The sequence below is a fragment of the Musa acuminata genome, chromosome BXJ3-8 (assembly GCF_036884655.1).
Source record: "Musa acuminata AAA Group cultivar baxijiao chromosome BXJ3-8, Cavendish_Baxijiao_AAA, whole genome shotgun sequence".
Classification (NCBI taxonomy): Eukaryota; Viridiplantae; Streptophyta; class Magnoliopsida; order Zingiberales; family Musaceae; genus Musa; species Musa acuminata.
The window spans coordinates 28,918,913-28,946,136 of record NC_088356.1 but is presented as its reverse complement, the minus strand read 5'-3'; positions in this window follow the sequence as shown (position 1 = coordinate 28,946,136).

Sequence of the window (27,224 nt, the reverse complement as noted above, 5' to 3'; positions counted from 1 at the left end):
ATTGATGTAATTATGAATGATGATTTGATATTATGCATACAATACTTTAACTTATGATAATGATACATGCAATGATGAAATATTCATGATGAAAAATTATTTTGACATTCATGACTTGATTTTTTATCTTTGTTATTTATCATTTGTCATGATTTGAAAATTATTGTAAAGGAAAAAGAATTACAAAATCGTATTTCTTCCCTTCTTTTTGACAATGACAAAGGGGGAGAAAGAACTAGCTATGCTTGTTCTAAAATTATATAAAATTTACTAGCTTGCATGGTGCAAAATGTGTTAGCTTACTTAATGTAGAACCTGTTATCTTGAAGATCACAAAGACTTGCTAGCTTGTAGTCTCAAGAGAAGCAATAGTGCTATCTTGCCTATATCAAGAAGCAAAACATGCTAAACTTGTACATATAGCAAAATTTACAAACTTGCAAAACTCAAAAATTTTTGCTTGCTTGCATGATGATAAAACTGAAGATTATGTTTATTATGCAATGATTTAAACTTGTATGTCTAAACACTTAGATAGTTGAATTTCTCCTCTTTGTTGATGACAAAGGGGGAGAAGTATAATGTTATGCATAAGTTTATGATAACATGTTGCTTGGATTTTTTAATCCAAGAGTTCTATCAATATGACATATTGATAGGGGGAGTTTGTTTAAACTCGGTCATCAATTGGTTGTCATTATCAAAAAGGGAGAGATTATTGAATCTCGGATTTTGATGATAAAACCAATTGATAGTGTTTATGATCTAATCTATGTTTTGAGTGACGCAAGATGCTTCAATCAGGGAGAAATAATTAAAGTAGGAAGAATTATGTTGGGCCGAAGAAAAACATGTCAGAAGATTAGACGTCGAGCCGAAGGATCGGTCGACATATCGACAAAAGGCTTCGGGCCATGAGTTCGGGCATCGGGCCAAGAAGAGTGGATATTGTGCTAAGGAAATCGAAGTTGCGGAGGTCAACTGGCCGATTGGGCAATAGGCCGCAAGAGAGGACGATGCACCGAACAATCAGATGAGGCGTCGATGAACCAATGACGTGCCAGACAACATCTAATTAGCTTAGTATTAATTATCTAGATCGAAGTAGGTTTTATGTGTGTAGGATTAACTATGATAGCAAGACATAAAGCAAAATGAAGTCTCGGAGTCAAGGACGTGATTTCTTTGGGAGTTCGAGAGTTCGTCGGAAGTTCAGACGTTCGTCGGAAGTTCTATTGGAATTGACCGAGAAGTCCAAGAGCTTGCCAAAGAAGCTCATCGGAACTGGCCAAGAAGATCATCGTGAAGTCCAGGAGCTTACCGGGAGTCCACTAGAACATTGCCGAGAGATCGTTGGAAGTTCACCGGAAGATCGCCGGAAAATCACCGGAAGCTCGCCGAAAGAAACCTAGACTTACAGACTTGTTTAGCTTAATAAATGTTTTAAATTTCATAATTAGTATATAATTGAGATTGAAAATGGGCCAACCCAATTAAGGGCCAGTTGGGCCCATGTATGGACTATGTTGGGCCTAATAAAAGGCCCAAACAGTGACCCAATAGGTGGCATCGTTGTGGCACAATCTCTGAGACTGTGTCAGGCGGTGGTACCGCTAGTCTGGGCGGTGGTACCACCCAGTGGTAGTGTCAGGCGGTGGTACTACCAGTTTAAGTGATGGTGCCACCTAAACACAGTCTTCGAGGCGGTGGTACCTCTAGGACTAGGGAAACCCGAGATGAGACCTTTTTAGGCTCCAAGTTTGAATCAACTTAAAGCCTATAAATACCCCTCTTATTCCTGGTTAAAATACACAAGTATTAAGAGTGAAAAAAGAAAGAAACGCTACTACAATCTTGTGTGAATTTCTCTCCTTCTTCTAAGTGTTAGAATAGCTTGAGAGAGGAGTAAGTTGGGGTGTAAGGGTTATCTCCTAAACCTAGTAAAAAGAGAAAGAGCTGTAAAAGGTAGTTAGTCTTCGCCTATTGAAGGAAGACCGATAGTGGATACTGGTGGCCTCGACGGAAGAGGAATTGGGAGTGGATGTAGGTCACGACGACCGAACCACTACAAAAATATAATTTGCTTTTCTTTTATGCAATTTACATTACTGCAAACCTCCTTACTTACTTTATTTTCTCATTACACTCTTATGAAATTCTTTGAAGTTTAATATCTTTCTGAGATCGATTTTATCATACGAAACGAAATTTTTGAAATCGATATTTTTATCCGCTGTACTAATTCACCCCCCTCCCCTCTTAGTGTCGACTCGTTCCTAACATTATGGTGAAGAGATAAATGACAAGAGAATTGTAGAGAAGACTGTGATCATTATCCCAAAAAAGTTTGATTCTATTATGGTTGTGATTGAAGGGAATAAATGATTTTTCTATATTGTGTTAAGAACTTATGGGTTCGGGTATAAACAAAAGTTTGATTCAACATTTAGAGAAAGCCATGGAGAATGTATTTCAATCAAAACTCAATGTTACTTCTAAGAATGGAGAGGATAAATCAAATAATCAATTATAAAATAAGGAGGAGCAACCTAGAGGTGAAAACAAAGGAAGAGGAAGAGATAGAAGTTTATCACAAGAAAAAGGATAAATAAATTATGATAGAAGTTTCATTTTTCATCAAAAGAAAAAGGATAAATAAATTATGATAGAAATTTCAAAAAAGAATTACAAAAAAGGATGTAGAGTATGCAATATAAACAATTACGAAGAGAATGATTGTTATTATAGAGAAAGGACACAATATTATAAATGTAAAAAGTATGATCACAAGCAAAATGATTGCTATTTCAACATAAATCAGAAGCAAATATATTAGAAGAGAAAAAAAGTGAGGTGAATTTATTTTATGCATGTCAAAGTATTCCAGAACAAAAAGATGAACAAGGTATATTGATAGTGCTTATAGTAATTATATGACAATGGAAGAAGATTTTTTTCTTTCCATGAAGTGAAAGAAAATGATACAATTGGTGTTCAAACAAAAAGAGGAGTTGAAAAAAATTCATGATATACTATTTATACCAGATTTAGATCCTTTGAATTAGAAAGGACAAGGGGAGAAAAAAATATGAATATGTTGAAATAGTACCACCATGACAGGTTCAAGAAGATGTAAATTCTGCTATATCATCATCTAGTTCAAGTTCAAGTTGAATGAAAAGTTTAAATGACATTTACCATATATGTAATTACTGTATGTTAGAACTAGAACACTTTGAAGAAGCCATCAAACAAGAAGCTTGAAAGAAAGCTATGAAAGAAGAAATTGATATAATAAAACTGAATAATACTTGGGAACTAGTGATAGACCTCAAAACAAAGATGTTATTGGTGTTAATGGATTTATAAGGTGAAATATAATATAGATGACTCATTGCAAAAGAAATAAGATAAGACTGGTGGCAAAGGGCTACTCACAACAGTATAGAGTTGGCTTTGATGTAATCTTTGTGCCACTTGCTCACCTTGATACTATTAGAATTTTGATTGCATTAGCAGCTCACAAAGGATGGTTATGGTATCAACTTGATGTGAAATCAATTTTTTTGAATGGAGAATTAAAAGAAGAGGTCTATGCTGAGCAAGCACCTGATTTTATTATTGAAGATTAATAAAGTAAAGTATACAAGTTGAAGAGAAAGTATTATATGGATTAAAGCAAGCATCACGTGGTTAGTACAGTGAGATTGATGGCTACTTCAATACGAAAGGCTTCATGAAAAGCAAAAGTATATACATTAAAATAGGAAAGTGTTTAAGAACAATTATTGTTACACACTATGTTGATGATTTGGTGTTTATAGGAAACAATACAAAAATAATAGAAGAGTTCAAAAATGATATGGTGAATAAATATGAAATTAGTGTATGGGAATGCTAAAATACTTTATTGGCATTGAGATATATTAAGAGGAAAATAATGTATTTTTTTTCTCAAAAGAATTATGTGGACAAGATTTTGATGATGCTTAATATGTCTAAATGTCATCATCCTATTACAACACCATTACTATTTGGTGAAAAACTAAAGAAAGAAGATCTAGTCATATTCATGAATAGTTTACTATAAGCATGCTTTCTAGATTCATGAATAGTTCTAGTAATATTCATTTTGGTGCTATAAAAAAATTCTTCTCAGATATTTACAAGGCACTAAAGGATTTGGAATCAAGTTTGACAATGATTGGGGTGGATGTACAGATAATATGAAAAAGTACTTCTAGTTATGTTTCATTCTTTTGATGCAAGTATATATTTTTGGAGCTCAAAGAACCAACAATCAAAAGCATAATCCTCTGCGAATATGTTTTCGCATCTGTGGCTATTCTTAAGTTGACTAAGAAAAATTCTTGAAGATCTTAGAGAAAAATAAAGTGAAGGAACGAAGATCTTTTGTAATAACAAATCAATAATAATAATAATGGCCAAGAACTCGGTCGACCACAATTGCACAAGACATATTGCATTGAAGCATCACTTCATCAGACAAACAATTGAAGAAGGTGAAATTCAATGATGATCACGTAGCGATAAGTTTGAGTATTTTAGAGAAGTTATAGGTATTATAGAACAATACATTAAGGGGGAAGAAATGTTGATATTAATGTGTTGGTATTTTAAGAAATATTAAGGGTAGTTTAAGAAATAAACTAAGTATTAGTTAGAATTTTAGAATAGTAAAATTATGAAAGAAAACAATGAGAAGATAACGTTGATGTTAGCACGTATATACGTACATACGCACCTCTCCACTCCGTTGAGGGATGAAAGGATAGGAAAGAGGAGAAAGGATGATCTACTCCTTGAACTCTATGCACCTCTCCACTCCGTTGAGAGATGAAAGGATAGGAAAGAGGAGAAAGGATGATCTACTCCTTGAACTCCTGCAGACGATACCTGCAGCAATCTTTGATCGGTGCCTACAGCAATTTTGAATCGGTGACTGCAGCAATCTTGGATCAAAGACGGTGCTTAGCAGATCAGACGAGATCTCTAAATAGATAGCATCAAAAGGTATGCATCGTAATAATTAGATATATGCATGCATAAAATTTATTTTCGCATTTTTGATATGACATAATTATAGATTTTATGGTTACATTTGGTATCAGAGTCTAGGTTTTTGAAATCAAATACATTAGATCTGTAAATTTATTTACGATGCATAAAATTACCTTTATCTTCCAAGAATTACTAAGCAGCAATGGTCACTGTCGACCTCGCTGTGAATCTGCGACTACGTCGGGTAGTGTGCGCATCACAGAATCCGTCCCCGTACACGGGCATCATAGAACCCGTCCATGCGACGGCCGACCGCATGCAGGTAGAGAACCCCGGCGGCGGCCGTGCGCGCAGGAAGGCCGCGCCCATGCGGCGGCAGCCCCATGGCGGCAGCGGCCACGCGCAGGCTAGGACTGCCGCTGGCAGCCGCGCACAGGCGGCAGCCCGCAGCCGCACACAGGCGGCAGCCCGCAGCCGCGTACAGGCGGCAGGCGGCCGCGCCGCAGGCAGCAGCGGCAGCGCCGCACGCGCCGCCGGCAGCGGCTGCGGCGGCGAAGGCAGATTAGGGTTTTATAAAATTACAGTTTTGCCCTCGAGGCTAGGGTTTTATAAAATTACAGTTTTATCCTTTGTAAATTTCGTAATTTTAGTTTATGTGCTGTCAATATATTTACGGTTTTGCCCTCGGGTCTAATTTCTTCCAAATTACAGTTCTGCCATTCGCATATTTTCGATTTATATCTTTTCAAATATTTATGATTTTATCAAAATTAAAAAATTTAGTTTATATTCTCAATTATAAAATTGATAAATATGATTTATTATAATTATGATTAATTTTAATCATGATTATATTTTTGATTAGATTTAATTTTGTAAAAAAAAACTATAAATTATGGTTCACTTTATAGTTTTCTCATATGAATTATTGATTATACATGTCATAAATAAAATTTAAAAAAAATTAATTATTATTTTTGAATTTTATTTACTTATTCATATGTATATATATGAAATTATGAAATAATATTTACCTTTCACATGAAGGCATTATTTATATGTTATCATTATTATCATATGAGTTTTCTTACTAATTAATGTTAAATAATAATTATTATTATTTGTTATTAAATTATTTAGTATTAATGTTTAATAATTATTATTGTTATTTATTATTGAATTTCTTAGCATTAATGTTCAATAATTTTTATTATTATTTATTATTAAATTATTTAGTATTAATGTTCAATAATTATTATTATTATTATTTATTATTGAATTACTTAGCATTAATATTTAATAATTATTATGATTATTTTAATATTTAATTGCTTAGCAAAAATTAAAAAAATTTGATGAATATTATTTGTAATTCATCTCCCTAAGTTTTATCTGACTAGTAGTTGCCAAAGTAGCCTAAGATGAAAGACTTTTGTGATATGAATTATAATAAAAGTTTTATCATTTATAGGATATTTTATATTGTAGTTTATATTATTGCATTAGTCTTGTAGCCACCAAAGTGACCTGGACTAATGACTTATAAAATAATATTAAGGAATTAGTCCTAAATGACATTAAGGAAATAATATTCATAATGACACATATAATTAGGAGATTTAAATAATCCCAATGGAGAATCTAATTCAAATAATTATGTGATGGGATAAGATGATACTATTTTTGGATATCCTTATAATTTAGGGTTGTATACCCAAAGATAATAATACTATTCTAGAAGGATGGTATCAATCCTCCATAAATATTCTTGATTGAACACTAGATATGTCAATATTTCACCCAAAGGTGTAATATAGATGATATCAATAGTTCATCAATTTTTGATAAATTCAAAGCATTAATATTGTTCTATATTTTTTGTAGTGGTACTTCCACATATATATTCTTATGCATCTAGTGTCCTTGTACTATCTGGATCAAATTATTCAGAATAGTTAGAGCATGTGCAATTCACACTAGGTATATTAGATCTTGATTTAGCATTACTTATTGAAAAGCTTGCAGACTTGATTAATGAAAGTACTGTAGAACAAGTTAATGAAATGAAGGCTTGAGAAAGATCTGATAAGCTTAGTTTAATGTTCATAAGAATGACAATTACAAATAACATAAAGACTTCATTACCGATTGCAACTAGCGCAAAGGAATATTTAAAGGTTATTGAAGACAGATTTAAATCTGCTGATAAGTCATTGACTAGCACATTAATGAAAGAACTGACTACGGCTCAGTATGATGGTACTCGAGGAATTCAGGATCACATCCTCAATATGGCTGACAAAGCTACAAAACTTAAAACATTAGGCATGAATGTTGATGAGTCTTTCCTCGTGCAATTTATTCTCAATTCTCTTCTTGCTCAATTTGGCCCATTCAAGATTCACTACAATACAAATAAGGATAAGTGAGACTTGAATGAGTCGACTAGCTTGTGTGTTCAAGAAGAATTGAGATTAAGGTAGGAAAGTTCTTATAGTCATGGCTACTACTCGAGGAGCTGGTAATAAGAAAAGAAAATTGAAGCATTATCAATCAAAGAAACTTACCGGGTCTGGAAATGTTAAACAAACTAATGAAAAGAAAGCTTTTATTGTAAAGTACTTCTTTTATGGCAAGAAAGGACACGTGAAGAAGGATTGCATTAAACGCAAGACTTGGTTCGAAAAGAAAGGTATTAACTCGACCTTTATATGTTTCGAATCAAATATTACAGAAGTTCCTTCTAACACTTGGTGGATTGATTCTGGTGCTTCAACTCATGTTACAAATAACATGCAGGGATTTCTTTCAATTTGGAAACCAAAAGAACATGAAAGATTCATCATTGTGGGAAATCGTCTTAAAGCGAAAGTGATATCAATGGGAACTTATTATCTACGCTTAGAGACGGGTCACTTGATGGATCTTGTTGACACATGTTATGTCCCTACAATTTCTAGAAATTTGGTTTCTCTTTCTAGAATTGATGAGTTAGGATATTATCTTTCTTTTGGTAGTGGCAAACTCAGTATGTTTTATGATTCAATAAAAGTTGGTTCTGGAATTCTATGTGATGGTTTGTATAGAATTAATTTGGATCTTGAGTTTGCAAAAACATTAATGACCTTCAATCAAGTGTTGGATTGAAACGTAGTTTCAATAATAAAAGATCTTTTATATTGTGGCATAGACGATTGAGGCATATCTCCAATGAAAGAATTGAAAGATTAGTGAAAAATAATATTTTAGAACATTTAGACTTCACTGATTTTAATGTTTGTATAGATTGCATTGAGGGAAAGTAAACTAAATATATAAAGAAAAATGTCATAAGAAGTAAAGAACTCCTTGAGATTATTCATACTGATATCTGCGGACCACTGCATATTCCTTGTTTTAGTGGAGAAAAATATTTCATCACATTTATAGATGATCTATTCAGATATGGCTATATTTATCTAATACATGAAAAGTCTCAAGTCATTGATACTCTTGAAGTATACATAAATGAGGTTGAGAGACAATTAGATAAAAAATTTAAAATTGTCAGATCTGATAGAGGTGGTGAATTTTATGGCAGATATGATAGATCTGGTCAGAATATTGGCTCTTTTGCTAGATTCCTAGAACAACGGGATATTTGTGCTCAATATGCATTACCAAGTATGCCACAGCAGAACGGTGTTGCTGAAACACGAAATCATACTCTGATGAACATGGTTAGGAGCATGATGAGTTATTCCTCTATACCAGAGTCAATGTGGGGTGAAGCTCTTAGGACAACTATGTACATCTTGAACAGGGTTCCTAGTAAATCAGTTTCATCGACTCTATTTGAGTTATGGACTGGTAGAAAGCTCAGTCTAAGATATTTACATATTTGAGGGTGTCCTACAAAGATAAGAGTATTCAATCCATATGAAAAGAAATTGGATCCAAAAACTATTTCAGGATATTTTATTGGTTATCCAAAAAAATCCAAGGGATATAGATTTTATTGTCCTAATCATAGTATGAGAATAGTAGAATCTGGTAATGCAAAAATTTCTAGAAAATGGTGAAATCAGTGGGAGTGAAAAATCTCGAAGGATTAATTTTGATATCGAGGAGATTCAGGTTAATTCTCCCATATCATCTCCTATTCGAGAAATTGTTGTTCCTCAAATCAATGAGAGTATTAATGAGAGTGAATAACAAAATAACATTGAAGAACTCTCACACATGATGCTGATGTCGCCACTGATGATCTTGTAGAACAATCACAATTGGCAGATTTGAGAAGATCTCAAAGGAAAAGGAAGCATGTCATTTCTGATGATTATGTGGTATATCCACAAGAATCAGATTATGATATAGGAATAAAAGGAGACCCCTTATCATTTTCACAAGCCATAGAAAGTAACGATTCTGAAAAATAGTATGATGTAATAAAAGAAGAGTTAAAATCAATGGTCTAGAATGGTGTCTGAGATCTCATTGAATTGCCTAATGATTATAAAAGAGTTGGTTGTAAATGGGTCTTTAAGACAAAATGTGACTCAACGGAAAATATCGAACGATATAAAGCCATACTTGTGGCCAAAAGTTTTTCTCAGAAGGAAGGCATCGACTATAATGAGACTTTTTCTCCAGTTTCAAGAAAGGACTCATTAAGAATCATCATGGCATTAATAGCTCATTATGATTTTGAGTTGCATCAGATGGACGTGAAATCAGCATTTCTGAATGGGGATCTGGATGAGGAAATCTATATGGAACAGCCTGAAGAATTCATTGAAAAGGGAAAAGAAAATTGGGCTTATAAACTTAAGAAATCTATTTATGGCCTTAAACAAGCTTCCATATAATGGTATATAAAATTTCATAATACCATTACTTCCTTCGGATTCAAGAAAAACACTGTTGATCAGTGTATATACCTGAAGGTAAGTGAGAGCAAGTTTATTATATTGGTCTTATATGTGGATGATATTTTACTTGCCAGTAGTGATCTTGGTTTATTGCACGAAATTAAGATATTTCTCAACAAGAACTTTAAGATGGTTGATATGAATGAGGCAACCTATGTTATTGGCATTGAGATATTCATGGATCGATCTCAAGGATTATTAGGATTATCTCATAAAGGATATATTGATCATATCTTTGAAAGATTTAATATGCAACTTTGCTCAGCCAATTTACCTCCTATTACTAGAGGTGAAAAATTTAGTCAAAACCAGTGCCCAAGAAATGACTTAGAAAAGAATCAAATGAAGAATATTTCTTATGTGTGCGTAGTTGGAAGTCTATTATATGCTCAAACCTGTACGAGACCAAATATCAATTTTGCAGTTGCAATATTGGGAAGATACCAAAGCAACTCAAGAATGGAACATTGGAAAGTTGCAAAGAAAGTAATGAGATATCTGCAAGGGACGAAAGATTATATGCTCACATATAGGAGATCAGATCAGCTTGAAGTGATAGGATATTCAGATGTTGATTTTACAAATTACCTCGATAGTAGGAAGTCCACTTCAGGATTTGTATTTATGTTAGCTGGTGGGGCAATTTCTTGGAAAAATGTAAAGCAATCGCTTATTACATAATCAACAATAGAAGCTGAATTTGTGGCATACTTTGAGATCACAAATCAAGCTTTATGGTTGTAAAATTTCATCTCAGGACTTGGTGTGGTCGACTCAATTGCCAGGCCGCTGAAGATATTTTGTGATAATACTGTAGCAGTTTTCTTCTCTAAGAATGACAAGTACTCTAGTGGTTCCAAGCACATTGAGATAAAGTATTTGGTGGTTAGAGAAAGAGTCCAGAAACAACAAGTGTCAATTGAGAACTTGAGCACCACTATGATGATTGATGATCTATTGACAAAAGCCTTACAATGTAAAATATTCAAAGAACATGTTATTAGAATGGGGCTTATAAGCAAGTCATAAAGGATATGGTGATGCATGTTTATGTGAATGCTATTATTGACATTCTTTTTGCTTAATTAAAGTTATCTGTTTCTGCTATCCTGTTTACATTTATTTTTATGCATATTATGGTTGAATATAATAACAGGATTATCTTGACAAGACAAATTATAGGGGTCATTATGGATTATATTAGGAAAGACTAACAATGTTGTAGTACATAGAAGGAAGCATGACATTGATGAAATACAACTATTATGACTCGTATTGATAGTTGGACTTAATATAGTATTATTATGTTTATTAGACTTATTGGCTTATTTTAAAAAAACATGGCCATGTATAAAATGTTTTTCAAGATTCCTTGGAATCCAATTAGGTAAAATTATTTTTTAAATAAATTTTATTTTATTTATTTTGATTTTGAATATCTCTTTTATATCTTATCAATTAATGGGCCAAGTGGGAAAATGTTAGATTTTGTGGCTCTTTTATAATTGGATAAGATATATAACTAATTGGGTTCTGTTGAAATATTTTAGCCACTATAATAGAAGTCCACTTATGGAACGATTCCTCGGGAGATAACCTTGAAGGGAGGAAATCTCCTGAGATCTTATCATAGACCCTCTGTTCTCGCCTATAAAAGGACAGGACCTCTAGGGGGCTGAGAGAACGTTAACGTTAGCACGTATACATGTACAGACACACCTCTCCATTAGATCATTTCTCCTCTCTTCCTATCCTTTCATAGGATCAACTGAGATTGATAGATTTTAGGGGAGAGGGTTTTTGGGGAGAGAGTTGAGTAGAAAAACTGAAATCCCTCAACAAAAAGGTGCATTTGTATGTGTATGCAAGCTAACGTCAACGTTCTCTCAGCCGTTTAGAGGTCCTGTCCTTTTATAGGCGAGAGTAAAGAGTCTACGATAAGATCTCGGGAGATTTCCTCCCATCAAGGTTATCTCCCGAGGAATCGTTCCGTAAGTGGACTTCCATTATATTGGCTAAAATATTTCAACAGAACCCAATTAGTTATATATCTTATCCAATTATAAAAGGACCATAAAATCTAACATTCTCCCACTTGGCCCATTAATTGATAAGATATAAAAGAGATATTCAAAATCAAAATAAACAAAACAAAATTTGTTTGAAAAACAATTTTACCTAATTGGATTCCAAAGAATTTTAAAAAGCATTTTATACATGGCTATGCTTTTTAAAATAAGCTAATAAGTCCAATAAAAATAATAATACTATATTAAGTCCAACTATCAATGCGAGTCATAGCGGTTGTATTTCATCAATGTCATACTCCCTTCTATGTATTACAACATTGTTAGTCTTTCCTAATATAGTTTATAATGACCCCTGTAATTTGTTTTGTCAAGATAATCCTGTTATTACATTCAACTATAATATGCATAAACATAAATGTAATAGGATAACAGAAACATATAACTTTAATTAAGCAAGAAGAATGTCAATAATAGCATATACATAAACATGCATCACCATATCCTTTATGACTTGCTCGCAAGCCCCATTCTAAGAACATGTTCTTTGAATATTTTACACTGTAAGGTTTTTGTCAATGGATCAGTAATCATCATAGTGGTGCTCAAGTTCTCAATTGACACTTGTTGTTTCTGGACTCTTTCTCTAACCACCAAGTACTTTATCTCAATGTGCTTGGAACCACTAGAGTACTTGTCATTCTTAGAGAAGAAAACTACTGCAGTATTATCATAAAATATCTTCAGCGGCCTAGCAATTGAGTCGATCACACCAAGTCATGAGAAGAAATTTTACAACCATAAAGCTTGATTTGTGGCCTCAAAGCATGTTACAAATTCAACTTCCATTGTTGATGATGCAATAAGTGATTGCTTTGCACTTTTCCAAGAAATTGCCCCACCAGCTAACATAAATACAAATCCTGAAGTGGACTTCCTACTGTTGAGGAAATTTGTAAAATCATCATCTGAATATCCTATCACTTCAAGTTGAACTGATTTCTTGTATGTGAGCATATAATCTTTCGTCCCTTGTAGATATCTCATTATTTTCTTTGCAGCTTTCTAATGTTTCATTCCTGGGTTGCTTTGGTATCTTCCCAATATTGCAACTGCAAAACTGATATCTGGTCTCGTATAGGTTTGAGCATATAATAGACTTCCAACTGCGCACCCGTAAGGAATATTCTTCATTTGATTCTTTTCTAAGTCATTTCTTGGGCACTGGTTTTGATTGAATTTTTCACCTCTAGTAATAGGTATATCATTGGCTAAGTAAAGCTGCATATTAAATCTTTCAAAGATACGATCAATATATCCTTTCTGAGACAATCTTAATAATCCTTGAGATCTATCCCTAAATATCTCAATGCCAATAACATAGGTTGCCTCATTCATATCAACCATCTTAAAGTTCTTGTTGAGAAATATCTTGGTTTCGTGCAATAGACCAAGATTACTACTAGCAAGTAAAATATCATCCACATATAAGACCAATATAATAAACTTGCTCCCACATACCTTCAGGTATATACACTGATCAATAGTGTTTTCCTTAAATTCGAAGGAAGTAATGGTATTATGAAATTTTATATACCATTGTCTGGAAGCTTGTTTAAGGCCATAAATGGATTTCTTAAGTTTACAAGGCCAATTTTTTTTTCCTTTTCAATGAATCCTTTAGGCTATTCCATATATATTTCCTCATCCAGATCCCCATTCAGAAATATTGTTTTCACGTCTATCTGATGCAACTCAAGATCATAATGAGCTACTAATGTCATGACGATTCTTAATGAGTCCTTTCTTGAAACTGAAGAAAAAGTCTCATTATAGTCGTTGCCTTCCTTCTGAGAAAAACCTTTGGCCACAAGTCTGGCTTTATATCGTTCGACATTGCCCGTTGAGTCACGTTTTGTCTTAAAGACCCATTTACAACCAACTCTTTTACAATCATTTGACAATTCAATGAGATCTCAAACACCATTCTGGACCATTGATTTTAACTCTTCTTTCATTGCATCATACCATTTTTCAGAATCGTTACTTTCTATGGCTTGTGAAAACGATAAGGGGTCTCCTTTTATTCCTATATCATAATCTGATTCTTGTAGATATACCACATAATCATCAGAAATGAAATGTTTCCTTTTCCTTTAAGATCTTCTCAAATCTGCCAATTGTGATTGTTCTACAAGACCATCAGCGGCGACATCAACATCATGTGAGAGTTCTTCGATGTTATTTTGTTGTTCACCCTCATCAATACTCTTATTGATTTGAGGAACAACAATCTCTCGAATAGGAAATGATATGGGAGAATTAACCTGAATCTCCTCGATATCAAAATTAATCCTTCGAGATTTTTCACTCCCATTGATTTTACCATTTTCTAGTAATTTTGCATTACCAGATTCTACTATTCTCATACAATGATTAGGGCAATAAAATCTATATCCCTTGGATTTTTCTGGATAACCAATAAAATATCCTGAAATAGTTCTTGGATCCAATTTCTTTTCATATGGATTGAGTACTCTTATCTCTACAGGACACCCCTAAATATGTAAATGTCTTAGACTGGGCTTCCTACCAGTCCATAACTCAAATGGAGTCGATGAAACTGATTTACTAGGAACCCTGTTCAAGATATACATAGCTGTCATAAGAGCTTCACCCCACATCGACTCAGGTATAGAGGAATAACTCATCATGCTCCTAACTATATCCATCAGAGTACAATTTCGTCTTTCAGCAACATCGTTCTTTCGTGGCACACTTGGTAATGCATATTGAGCACAAATACCTCGTTGTTCTAGGAATCTAGCAAAAGGGCCAATATTCTGACCAGATCCATCATATATGTCATAAAATTAACCACCTCTATCAGATCTGATAATTTTAACTTTTCTATCTAATTATCTCTCAACCTCATTTATGTATACTTCAAGAGTATCAATGGTTTGAGACTTTTCATGTATTAGATAAATATAGCCATATCTGAACAGATCATCTATAAATGTGATGAAATATTTTTCTCCACTAAAATAAGGAATATGGAGTGGTCCGCAGATATCAGTATGAATAATCTCAAGGAGTTCTTTACTTCTTGTGGCATTTTTCTTTATATGTTTAGTTTGCTTTCCCGTAATGCAATCTATACAAATATCAAAATCAGTGAAGTCTAAATGTTCCAAAATATTATCCTTCACTAATCTTTAAATTCTTTCCTTGGAGATATGCCCCAATCGTCTTTGCCACAATATAGAAGATCTTTCATTATTGAAACTATGTTTCAATCCAACACTTGATTGTAAGGTCATTAATGTCTTTGCAAACTCAAGTTCCAAATTAATTCTGTATAAACCATCACATAGAATTCTAGAACCAACTTTTATTGAATCATAAAACATACTGAGTTTGCCACTACCAAAAGAAAGATAATATCCTAACTCATCAATTCTAGAAAGAGAAACCAAATTTCTAGAAATTGTAGGGATATAACATGTGTCAACAAGATCCATCAAGTGACCCGTCTCTAAGCGTAGACAATAAGTTCCCATTGATATCACTTTCGCTTTAAGATGATTTTCTATAATGATGAATCTTTCATGTCTTTTGGTTTCTGAATTGAAAGAAATCCCTGCATGTTATTTGTAACATGAGTTGAAGCACCAGAATCAATCCATCAAGTGTTAGAAGGAACTTATGTAATATTTAATTCGAAACATATAAAGGTCGAGTTAATACTTTTCTTTTCGAACCAAGTCTTGCGTTTAATGTAATCCTTCTTCATGTGTTCTTTCTTGCCACAAAAGAAGCACTTTACAATAAAGGCTTTCTTTTCATTAGTCCATTTAACATTTTCAGACCCGACAAGTTTCTTTGATTGATAATGCTTCAATTTTCTTTTCTTATTACCAGCTCTTTGAGTAGTAGCCATGACATTATATGAACTTTCCTACCTTAATCTCAATTCTTCCTGAACACACATGCTAGTCAACTCATTCAAGTCCCACTTATCCTTATTTGTATTGTAGTGAATTTTGAATGGGCCAAACTGAGAAGAAAGAGAATTGAGAATAAATTACACGAGGAAAGACATTCATGCCTAATGTTTTAAGTTTTGCAGCTTTGTCAGCTATATTGAGGATGTGATTCTGAATTCCTTGAATACCATCATATTGAGTCGTAGTCATTTCTTTCATTAATGTGCTAGCCAATGACTTATCAGCAGATTTAAATCTGTCTTTAATAACCTTTAAATATTCCTTTGTGCTAGTTGCAATCAGTAATGAAGTCTTTATGTTATTTGCAAGTATCATTCTTATAAACATTAAACTAAGTCTATCAGATCTTTCCCAAGCCTTCATTTCATTAACTTGTTCTACAGTACTTTCATCAGTCAAGTCTGTATGTTTTTCAACAAGTAATGCTAAATCAAGATCTAATACACCCAATGTGAATTGCACATGCTCTAACCATTCTGAATAATTTGATCTAGATAGTACAGGGACACTAGATGCATAAGAATGTACATACGGAAGTACCACTGCAAAAAAATATAGAACAACATTAATGCTTTGAGTTTATCAAAAATTGATGAACTATTGATATTATCTATATTACACCTTTGGATAAAATATTGACATATCTAGTGTTTAATCAAGAATATTTATGGATGACTGATACCATCCTTGTGGAATAGTATTGTTATCTTTGGGTATATAACCCTAAACTGCAAGGATATCCAAAGACAGTATCATCCTACCCCATCACATAATTATTTGAATTAGATTCTCCTTTGAGATTATCTAAATATTCTAATTATATTTGTCATTATGAATATTATTTTTTTAATATCATTTAGGACTAATTCCTAAATATTATTTTATAAGTCATTAGTCCAGGTTACTTTGGTGGCTACAAGACTAATGCAATAATATAAAATAAAATATAAAATATCATATAAATGATAAAACTTTTATTTTAATTCATATCACAAAAGTCTATCATCCTAGGCCACTTTGGCAACTACTAGTTAGATAAAACTTAGGGAGATAAATTACAAATAATATTCATCAATTTCTTTATTTTTTTGCTAAGTAGTTCAATAATAAAATAACCATAATAATTATTGAATATTAATGCTAATAAAATAATAATAATAATTATTGAACATTAATGCTAAGCAGTTCAATAATAAATAACAATAATAATTATTGAACATTAATGCTAAAAAATTTAATAATAAATAATAATAATAATTATTAAAAATTAATGCTAAGCAATTCAATAATAAATAATAATAATAATTATTGAACATTAATGCTAAGCAGTTCAATAATAAATAATAATAATAATTATTTAATATTAATTAGTAAGAAAACTCATATGATAATCATGATGACATATAAATCATGCCTTCATGTGAAAGGTAAATATTATTTCATAATTTCATATATATACATGTGAATAAGTAAATAAAATTTTAAAATTAATAATTGATTTTTTTTAAATTTTATTTATCACATGTATAATCAATAATTCATATGAGAAAACTATAAAGTGAACCATAATTTATAGTTTTTTTTTAACAAAATTAAATCCAATCAAATAATAAAAAATATAATCATGATTAAAATTAATCATAATTATAATAAATCATATTTATCAATTTTATAATTGAGAATATAAACTAAATTTCTTAATTTTGATAAAATCATAAATATTTGAAAGGATATAAATCAAAAATATGCGAATGGCAACTATAATTTGGCAGAAATTAAACCTGAGGGTAAAATCATAAATATGTTGACAGCACATAAACTAAAATTATAAAATTTATAAAGGGCAAAACTATAATTTTATAAAACCCTAGCCTTGAGGGCAAAACCATAATTATGCCAAAAACCCTAATCTGCCTTTGCCGTCGTCGTCGCCGACGCGTGCGGCGTTGCCGTTGCTGCTTGCGGCACGGTTGCAGGGCTGCCGCCTGTGCACGGCTGTAGGGCTGCCGCCTGTGCGCGGCTGTAGGGCTGTCGCCTGTACGCGACTATCGGGCTGCCGTTGGTGTGCGGCTGCTAGCGGCAGTTCTAGCCTGTGCGCGGCCGCTGCCGTCACGGCGCTACCGCCGTGGGGCTGCCACTGCTCGCGCACGGCTGCCGTCGTGGTTCTCTGCTTGCGTGCGGTTTGCCGTCGCATGGACGGGTTCTGTGATGCCCGTGTATGGGACGGGTTCTATGATGCGCACGCAACCCGGCATAGTCGCAGATTCGCAGCGAGGCCGATGATGACCATTGTTGCTTAGTAATTCTTGGAAGATAAAGGTAATTTTATGCATCGTAAATAAATTTACAGATCTAATGCATTTGATTTCAAAAACTTAGGCTCTGATACTAAAATGTAAGCATAAAATCTATAATTATACTATATCAAAAATGCGAAAATAACTTTTAAGCTATGATCGGAATCAAATGCATAGATCTAATTATTATGATGCATACCTTTTGATGCCATCTGTTCAGAGATCTCGTCTGATCTGCTAAGCACCGTTTTTGATCCAAGATTACTGTAGGCACCGATCCAAGATTACTATAGGCACCGATCCAAGATTGCTGCAGGCACCGTCTGCAAGGAGTGCAAGGAGTATATCCTTTATCCTCTCTTCCTTTCCTTTCATAGGACCAACTGAGATTGATGGATTTTAGGGGAGAGAGTTGAGGAAAAAAACTGAAATCCCTCAACAGAGAGATGCGTTATCTCCCGAGGAATCGTTCCGTAAGTGGATTTCTATTCTATTGGCTAAAATATTTTAACGAACCCAATTAGTTATATATCTTATCTAATTATAAAAGGGCCACAAAATAAATCTAACATTCTCCTCTCTTATCCAATTTTATATCTTATCCAATTAATAGGTCAAGTGGGAGAATGTTAGATTTTGTGACCCTTTTATAATTGGATAAGATATATAACTAATTGGGTTCGTTGAAATATTTTAGCCATAGAAGTCCACTTACTCGGGAGATAACTTATGGGAGAAAATCTCCTGAGATCTTATCGTAGACTCTCTACTCTCACCTATAAAATGACAGGACCTCTAGGGGCTGAGAAAACGTTGACGCACGTACCGTTGAGGGATTTCAGTTTTTCAGTAATTTTGGATCAAAGACAATGCTTAGCAAATCAGATGAGATCTCTTAACAGATGGCATCAAAAGTATGCATCGTAATAATTAGATATATGCATTTGATTCCGATCCTAATATAAAAATTATTTTCATATTTTTGATATGACATAATTATAGATTTTATGCTTACTAAGATGATTATAATTTTAGATTGAATGAAAATAATTATATGATTATGTGCCTCTTTTCTTCTCTCTCCTTATAAATCAAATGTAATATATTAATCTTATAAATATAATACTCTTCGTCTTACATCATCCATTTAGTTAGTCAAAACGACCTACTTCTGAGATCTCCTGCCACGGAGACGGTGGCTCGGGAGCATCCAACACTAGCGAAAACGTATGCAGGTGCACAGAAGACACATTAACTAAGGAATCCATGCTTCTTTCAAGTGCTTGGGTGAACTCCGAAAGCCTCTCCCTTACTGAAGCGTGGACCATCTCAGACTGCAAGTATTGCACTCCATGGACGAGATGTGAGGCCCGTAAGCTCTCTGCTGAGTGGAGATTCCCGGAGGAAAGAGGAGAAGGATAAAAGGAATGAAGACCTTGAATATGTAGCTGTGGTGTCATATGGGAATAGAAGGTTAACTAAGTTGACTGAAATGAATTAGGCTTCTATTTCAGTATGTTTAATTAATAGTCTATCTATAAACTAATTAATTTTTTTTTCTCTTTTTCCTAAAACAATTTTCCTCTAACATGCAATCACTAATTCAGGCAGGAAACAGTTTCAGAGACTTCATGAAGTTGCATAAATGTTCAGAACATCTGGCACTCACTTTGTCCCACAGATGAACAAGATAAGAATCAAACACCTAACTCATGACAGAGATAGCCATGCCCCATCTCTCCTGTCGCTACTCATTGCCATGCCTTTTCAAAGAACACATGGGCAAAGATAATGTTTACTAGTTGTGCATGGCATCACAGAGCAATTTCTTTTTCTTTTTCCAAAATCAAGGCGTTTTGAATGATTTATGGAGATGATATATCAAGAAAGTATCTATATACGATGTTCCTAATTACATTTGTGATCTATCGAGAAAGGATTTTAGCTCACCTTCTCATTGTGGAGAAATTTGTTTAGACGATAACCAACTGTTTTCTTCTTCTTCTTCTTCTTTTTCTTCTTCTTCTTTTGGGGTCCTAACCATATGATATTTTACAATACAAGTTTGCAAGTATGGACACTAGATGAGTCTCCCCATATCTCTTAAACCTATACATCATATCTTATCAGCTCTTGTATGTTTTTGCCGACATAAATCATCATGCTCGTAAACCATTTCTCAATGAATAGAATATTGTCTGAAGTGACTGTTTTCTACTTGCTTAGAGTTGAACCGGATACACTTATTGCTGCACATTACACTGTCTAAAAGAGAATCTGCTATATCTATTAACCAGGCATTACAAAATCTAGAGTATTGCTGTCAGCAGCTGCCCAAAAGACAAAAGAATTGCTCAATCTAACATTGTTAGCTATTCTATGAGCTCTAACATTGGCCTCACAAGGGGATATAAGCAAAATCGACCACAATAACACTTGTTGCTGCCACTTATGCTTATTCGACACCTATGCTTCCTTGATACATACTTGTCATATTGTCATCTTTATGTTAGTTAAACCTAAACAATTATAGGAGAAAAGTAAAGAGGATTTATCAAATGAGAACCTTGCTGCAACTCATCTTGGACCAGAGTACAGAAGAGAAGGGGAATTGAAGGAGAAGTGTTACTTTAATTTGAGGTTTTGGACTAATTTATCACCCTTGGAATTAAAATTTTCTAAGTTAAGTATTTTAATCCATCTTATAAAGAATTCCATCCTTGATTTTATTTTGTTTATGAGCAATTTATAGAGATTTATCTTTTCTAATAGCATCAACCCTATTTGAGCTACAAATTTACTAATATAAAAATTTTAAGAATTTTGACCTATCTACCTTGTTTTAACTATAAAATTATGATTTAATCAAAACCTAATTCTTTGAAAACTATACTCTTAGTTTTTTATTTTAGTACTTTACTTGAAATATTTGAAATGCAAATATCTACTCAAATGTTTGTTTTTTTGGTCATTTGGATTCTTCAAAACAAAAAATATTTTTTGACCTCTATAGATAACTCCAATTTATACAAAATATATTTCAACTAAAAATAAACTTATATATCTTTCAAATGATATTTTTCTAAATATCTTGTGCAATATGCCTCATAGATTTTGTTGGAATAGATTTATTTTTAAATTTATCTATTCTTGTTTCTATATTTTTGGACTTGATTTCAATTGAAATTCTTTGCTCATTTGAGCCTTGTGTAGCTGCTTTAAAATTCTTATATTTCTTATCACTAGTTCTTGTCGTATTTAAATGAGATATGCAAAGATCATGCATGTCTCATATTGCATCATATGTGCACGTGTGCACATGCTAATTATCTTATTCATCATGTTCTTTTGTACTATGTTATTTATGAAATAATGTGAACCTTTATAAAAAAATGAGAAAGAGTATTGTGAACCTTTGCTATATGTGGGTAAAAAAAAAAATTAACCTTTGCCAAAAACGGGAAAATGAGTTCTATGTAGAGCTTGTGAGAGATTAATATTAATGGTTATCCAAAAATAGATGAATCATGCAATATTATGATCTCATTTCATCCTCTATGTTCTTTTGACTTGTTTATGTGTTCATATGTGTTCTTTGTGTTCAATCTCGGATTTTGATGACGACGTCAATTGTCATTTGTTATTTAATCCATATATTGAGAAAAGTGTGCAGGATTAACTACGATGAAAGTAAGATATGCAGCAGGAGTTGCGCCGGAGTCAAGACTATGATCACGTTGGGAGTTCGAGAGCTCGACGGAAGTTCGGACGGTTGTCGGAGGTTCTACGGGAACAAATCCGAGAAGTCCAGGAGCTTGCCAAAAGAAGCTCGTCGGAACACGCCAAGTGGATCGTCCCAAGTCCAGGAGTTTGCCGGAAGTCCGTCGGAGCATCGTCGGAGGTCCGTTAGATGTTCGCCGGTAGCTCGCCAGAAGAAGCGATTGACGCACTGGAGCAAGTTGCAGTAAATGTCTTAAGAAATTCGTAGTTAGCACGATGATTAAGTTAGAAATGGGAGGTGACCCCATTAACTTAATCTTGGGGCAATTGGGCCCTTGAAAGACCCAAATTGGGCCGAATGGATTAGCCCATTCAGACCCAGCTTACTTGGCCAGAGGTGGCACCGCCCAGGGCTCAGTCTCCGAGCTCTAGCTGGGCAGTGCAACCGCCCCAGTCAGGCGGTGGCACCGCCTGAGCTTGGTCTCCGAGCTCTGGCAGGAGGTGCAACTGCCCCTAACAAGCGGTGGCACCGCCCAAAGGCTCAGTCTCCGAGCTCTATTAGGCGGTGCAACCGCCCCAGTCACGCGGTGCAACCGCTAGACCTCGAAATTCCGGAAATTGATAGTTTTGAGCTCAGAATTCAAACTAGTTTGGGGCCTATAAATACCCCACTCTTTCAGCAATGAAAGGGCAACGAAAACCACCGAAATCCTGATCTTACTCTATGATATTTAGAGCTCAAAAGTGTTGTATGAGTTAAAAGTTCTTCTCCATCTTTTCTTCCAAGTTCTGATCTTTTAAGAGAGGAGAGAAAATTCTGTAAGGGTTGTCTCCTAAGCCCGTCAAAAAGAGTGAAACTGTAAAAGGGTGGTTAGCCTTCGCTTATTGAAGGAAGGCCTCTAGTGGACGTCGATGACCTCGTCGGTGGAGGAAGCCAGAAGTGGATGTAGGTCAAGATTGACCGAACCACACTAAAATTGCAGTGCTCTCTGGTTTGCATTTACTTTAAGAATATTATCTTTACTGCAAACCTCCTCTATAGCTTACTGCCTTTTGCGAATTTACGATCGTGGTTCAAAGTTCAGTATTTTCCGAATCGGTGTTTAGACGTAAATCAGTTTTATCGTACGAACATCATATTTCAGTTTGCTCTTACATTTTGATTTTCATCATAATTGCAAACTGCCCTTATAGATTCGCTTTAACTACATCTTGCTTGATCACAAGTTAAAGTGATTTACGAATCGGTTTTTCTACCGAAATTGCTCTTATCGTACGAACGCAGTTTTAATCATCGAAAGATTTTCGCTGCACTAATTCACCCCCACCCCCCCCCTCTTAGTGCTCTTGATCCTAACAATTGGTATCAGAGCGGGGTTAACTCTCAAACGGATTAAAACCCAAGAGAGATGGCATATGCCGGAAACCAAGAGGGCCATTCTATTACATGTTCACCCATGTACAATGGGACGGACTAGACCAATTGGAAGACCCGAATGAGGATGTTCCTTATTTCAATGGATTTTGAACTTTGGAATCTTGCCGAAAATGGATTTTTGAAATCTTCTCTTCCAATGATCGATTGGAATGAATTGGAGAAGAAGACTTTCGCTCTTAATGCAAAGGCTATGAATACCTTATTTTGTGCGCTTGATAAAAATGAGTTTAATCATGTTTCGGTTTGTGAAACTGCATTTGATATTTAGCATACACTCGAAGTAACTCACGAAGGCACAAGTAGAGTAAAAGAGTCAAAAATCAATCTTTTGATACACTCTTTCAAAATTTTCCAAATGAAACCGAGCGAGACTATTGGCGACATGTACACCCGTTTCACGGATGTCGTCAATGGTCTAAAAGGACTCGGCAAAAGTTTTTCGGATTTTGAGCTCGTGAATAAGATTCTAAGATCCCTTCCTAAGAGTTGGGACCCTAAAGTCACTGCTATTCAAGAGGCTAAAGATTTAAACAACTTCCCTCTTGAAGAACTAATCGGGTCATTAATGACCTATGAAATGACATGCAAGGCTCATGAAGAGCAAGAAGACATCCTTCCAAAGAACAGGAAGGATATAGCACTTAGAACTTTAGATGACCACTTGAGAGAAAACTCAAGTGATGAGGACTGTGACGATAACTTGGCACTTCTAACAAGGAAATTTAAAAAATTCATTAAGAGAAACAAGTTTAAAAATGACACAAAAAATAAACTTGAACCCAAAAAGGACCAAGTTATTTGCTATGAGTGCAAAAAGCCAGGACACTACAAAAGTGATTGTCCCGAAGCCAAGAAGAGAACATCAAAGAAGAAGGCGCTCAAAGCAACATGGGATGACTCGAGCGCGTCCGAAGAAGAGGAGTCCAACACCGAGCAAGTTGCTCATTACGCCTTAATGGCTATCGGAGGGGAGGTAACAAATTTAATTGATGCAGATTTATCATTTGATGAGTTATTAAATGCCTTCTATGATTTATTTGATGAATGCAAGATTATTAGTAGAAAATATAAATTGCTAAAAAAGGAGCATGATAGTCTTACTTGTAATTTTGATAAGTTAAAAACTGAATATCATGATAGTTTAGGCTCTTGTATAAAATGCCATGATCTAGAAACTATCCAAAAGGAAAACTTGCTACTTAAGGACACCTTGAAGAAATTCGAGGTTGGTAGCAAGTCTTTGAACATGATCCTTACAAACAAGGGTCACGTTCCCAAAAGAAGTAGAATCGAATTTGTGAGAAATTCTTACCAAAATCCAACCACCTTCATAAAAGGCCCTATCATACATGTTCGACACCAAAGCAAATGCAACTTTTATTGCAAGCATGGACACAAAACGCATTATTGTCCATTCAAGAAAATTAGTTCGAACAAATTAATTTGGGTTCCTAAAGGAACCATGATAAACTCTATGCAACATGACAAATAATATAGATCAGTTTTTAAGGCACCCAAAAGTAAATGGGTACCTAAAAATTATCCTGTCTTGTAGAAACGTAAACCATCCCAAGCTGGGAGCAAGAAATAATATCCTGCTCTTTGGATTCTCGATATTCATAACCCGAGATCCAAAAAGAACACGCGATGCTCCCTAGCCTAAATAACAAAAAGAGGATTAGAAAATTAAAATTACAGGAGCAATACAAACCTATTTGATCCCTCAGAATTGAAAACGCATGATTCTACCTTCACATATCCTTTGAATTTCCGAACCCATCAAATTGACTTGTTCGTTACTTTCAAATCCAACTATATCATGAACTTACGTATTGTAAGCAAAGTTTGTCATGAACTTGCAAAGCTTACCAACTTGGATAAACTGTCATAAACATGAATATGACATTTGAAGTAGAGTATGCGCGTCACTAGATCTATCTTGATCGTGCAAAATTTCTCAATAAAAATTCTTACGTAATTACGTAAATAAAGTTGACTGCTCCATAAATAAAAATTCTTCTCAAGTTAAAAATATTCAAAACAGACCACACAGCAGTCAAAACGAGTGCTCACTGCTTGCAGGCGGTGGCACCGCCAGCTGTCACGGGTTGCAAGCGGTTGCACCGCCCCAGCCAGCGGTGGAACCGCCCGCAATCTTGCCCCTTTCAAACCGAGCTAGGGCCGGCGATGGAACCGACCCCAACTCTCTCCCTTCCCCTCTTTACTCTTCCAAAACTTCTCCACCTCCATTTCTCCCCTCTTAGCATCCCAAATACTCATCATTTCGAAGCAAAAGATCAACAATCTCTCCTTCTCTTGAAGATCTCACTTAAGGTATTCTCTAAGAAGCCTCTAAATTCTGTTTTTGATTCATTTACTCTTGCTCATTACTATCCTCTTAAATAACAGTAGTTATGGGCTCTAGAAGATCCTCAAGGGACAAAGGGAAGAGGAGATTAGTGGAAGACTTTGATCTTACCCTTTTCGATTCAAAATATCATGCTGAAAAATTTTCCTCTTTCAAATTTAGAAGTATCAATAAGGGAAAACATGTAGATTTAGATGAACTAAGAGACTTAGAGACAATCCAATGGTTTGCAAACCTAGATCTACTCCCTATTTTACAAATTAGTGAACCCATCTATCCAAGACTTGTTAGACTGTTTTACAATAATCTACAAGTAGATGAAGAAGAAAGAATGTCTACCTATCTCTTAGGACAACACATCTCCATTACGGATAAATTCATTTGCGACATGATAGGCATTCCCGTAAAAAATAGAGGACTTTATTTTAGAGGATCGTGGGACAACGAAACAGTTGGAACAACATATGTTGAAGCCTTAGGAACAATTTTCGATAATTCTAACTTAGTGATAGTTCCTAAAAGCTGTGAACATCTACTATCACTAAACACTAAAGTACTTCATCATATCCTAACTAGCATCATTCTCCCTAAACAATACCATCATGATGAAGTAAGTCAAATGGAATTAGGAACCATGCATTGGATCATGAAAGGACATAACATCTGTTTTGGATACCTTATCCAACAAAACATGAAAGAACTATCCAAGAGAGATATGATGCTTCCTTATGGTGGTATAATCACTAGAATACTTAAAGCCTACGATATTCCAATCCCACCCGACGAAGAAGTGATGAAAGTAGATAGGTTTAGCATAATAAACAAAAATCTACTTCATCTATCGAAGACATTGTGATTCGGATGGAATGATTTGAACAAAGACAAGATCGGCTTGAACACTGGCAAGATCAAATCCTATCTGAACTGCAGCAAATTCATCAACAATTTGACTCTTTATTTAGGCACTTTTCCACCTCCTAAATAAGCTTGTATATGTGGACACAATAACCTCTTGTTGTAATAATTACATTGTTGTAAACTCTTTATATTACTCACCTTGATCACAATGCCTTGATGATTACTAATATTTGATATGGTTACTTGATGTATTAATTGGTAAGATTATGCAGGGTTACGTTGCTCAATCTCGTTACTCATTGTCGGATTTCATGTTGATATTAAATGTTTCTATAATGCCAACTTTGAAAACCTTGTGTCTTGGTTTCCATGATAAATGTGAAAGTAATATAGCCATGAAATTGATGTGTCATTTCCATGATGTTAATGTGACATAATATTATCATGATGTTGATGTATTACCATGATGTTGATGTATTGCCATGATGTTAATGTGACCAAATGCATAAACTTGTTAAAATTATTTGGACTTTATTGATTGAATGATCAAATCACTTAATTGCCATTACATGCC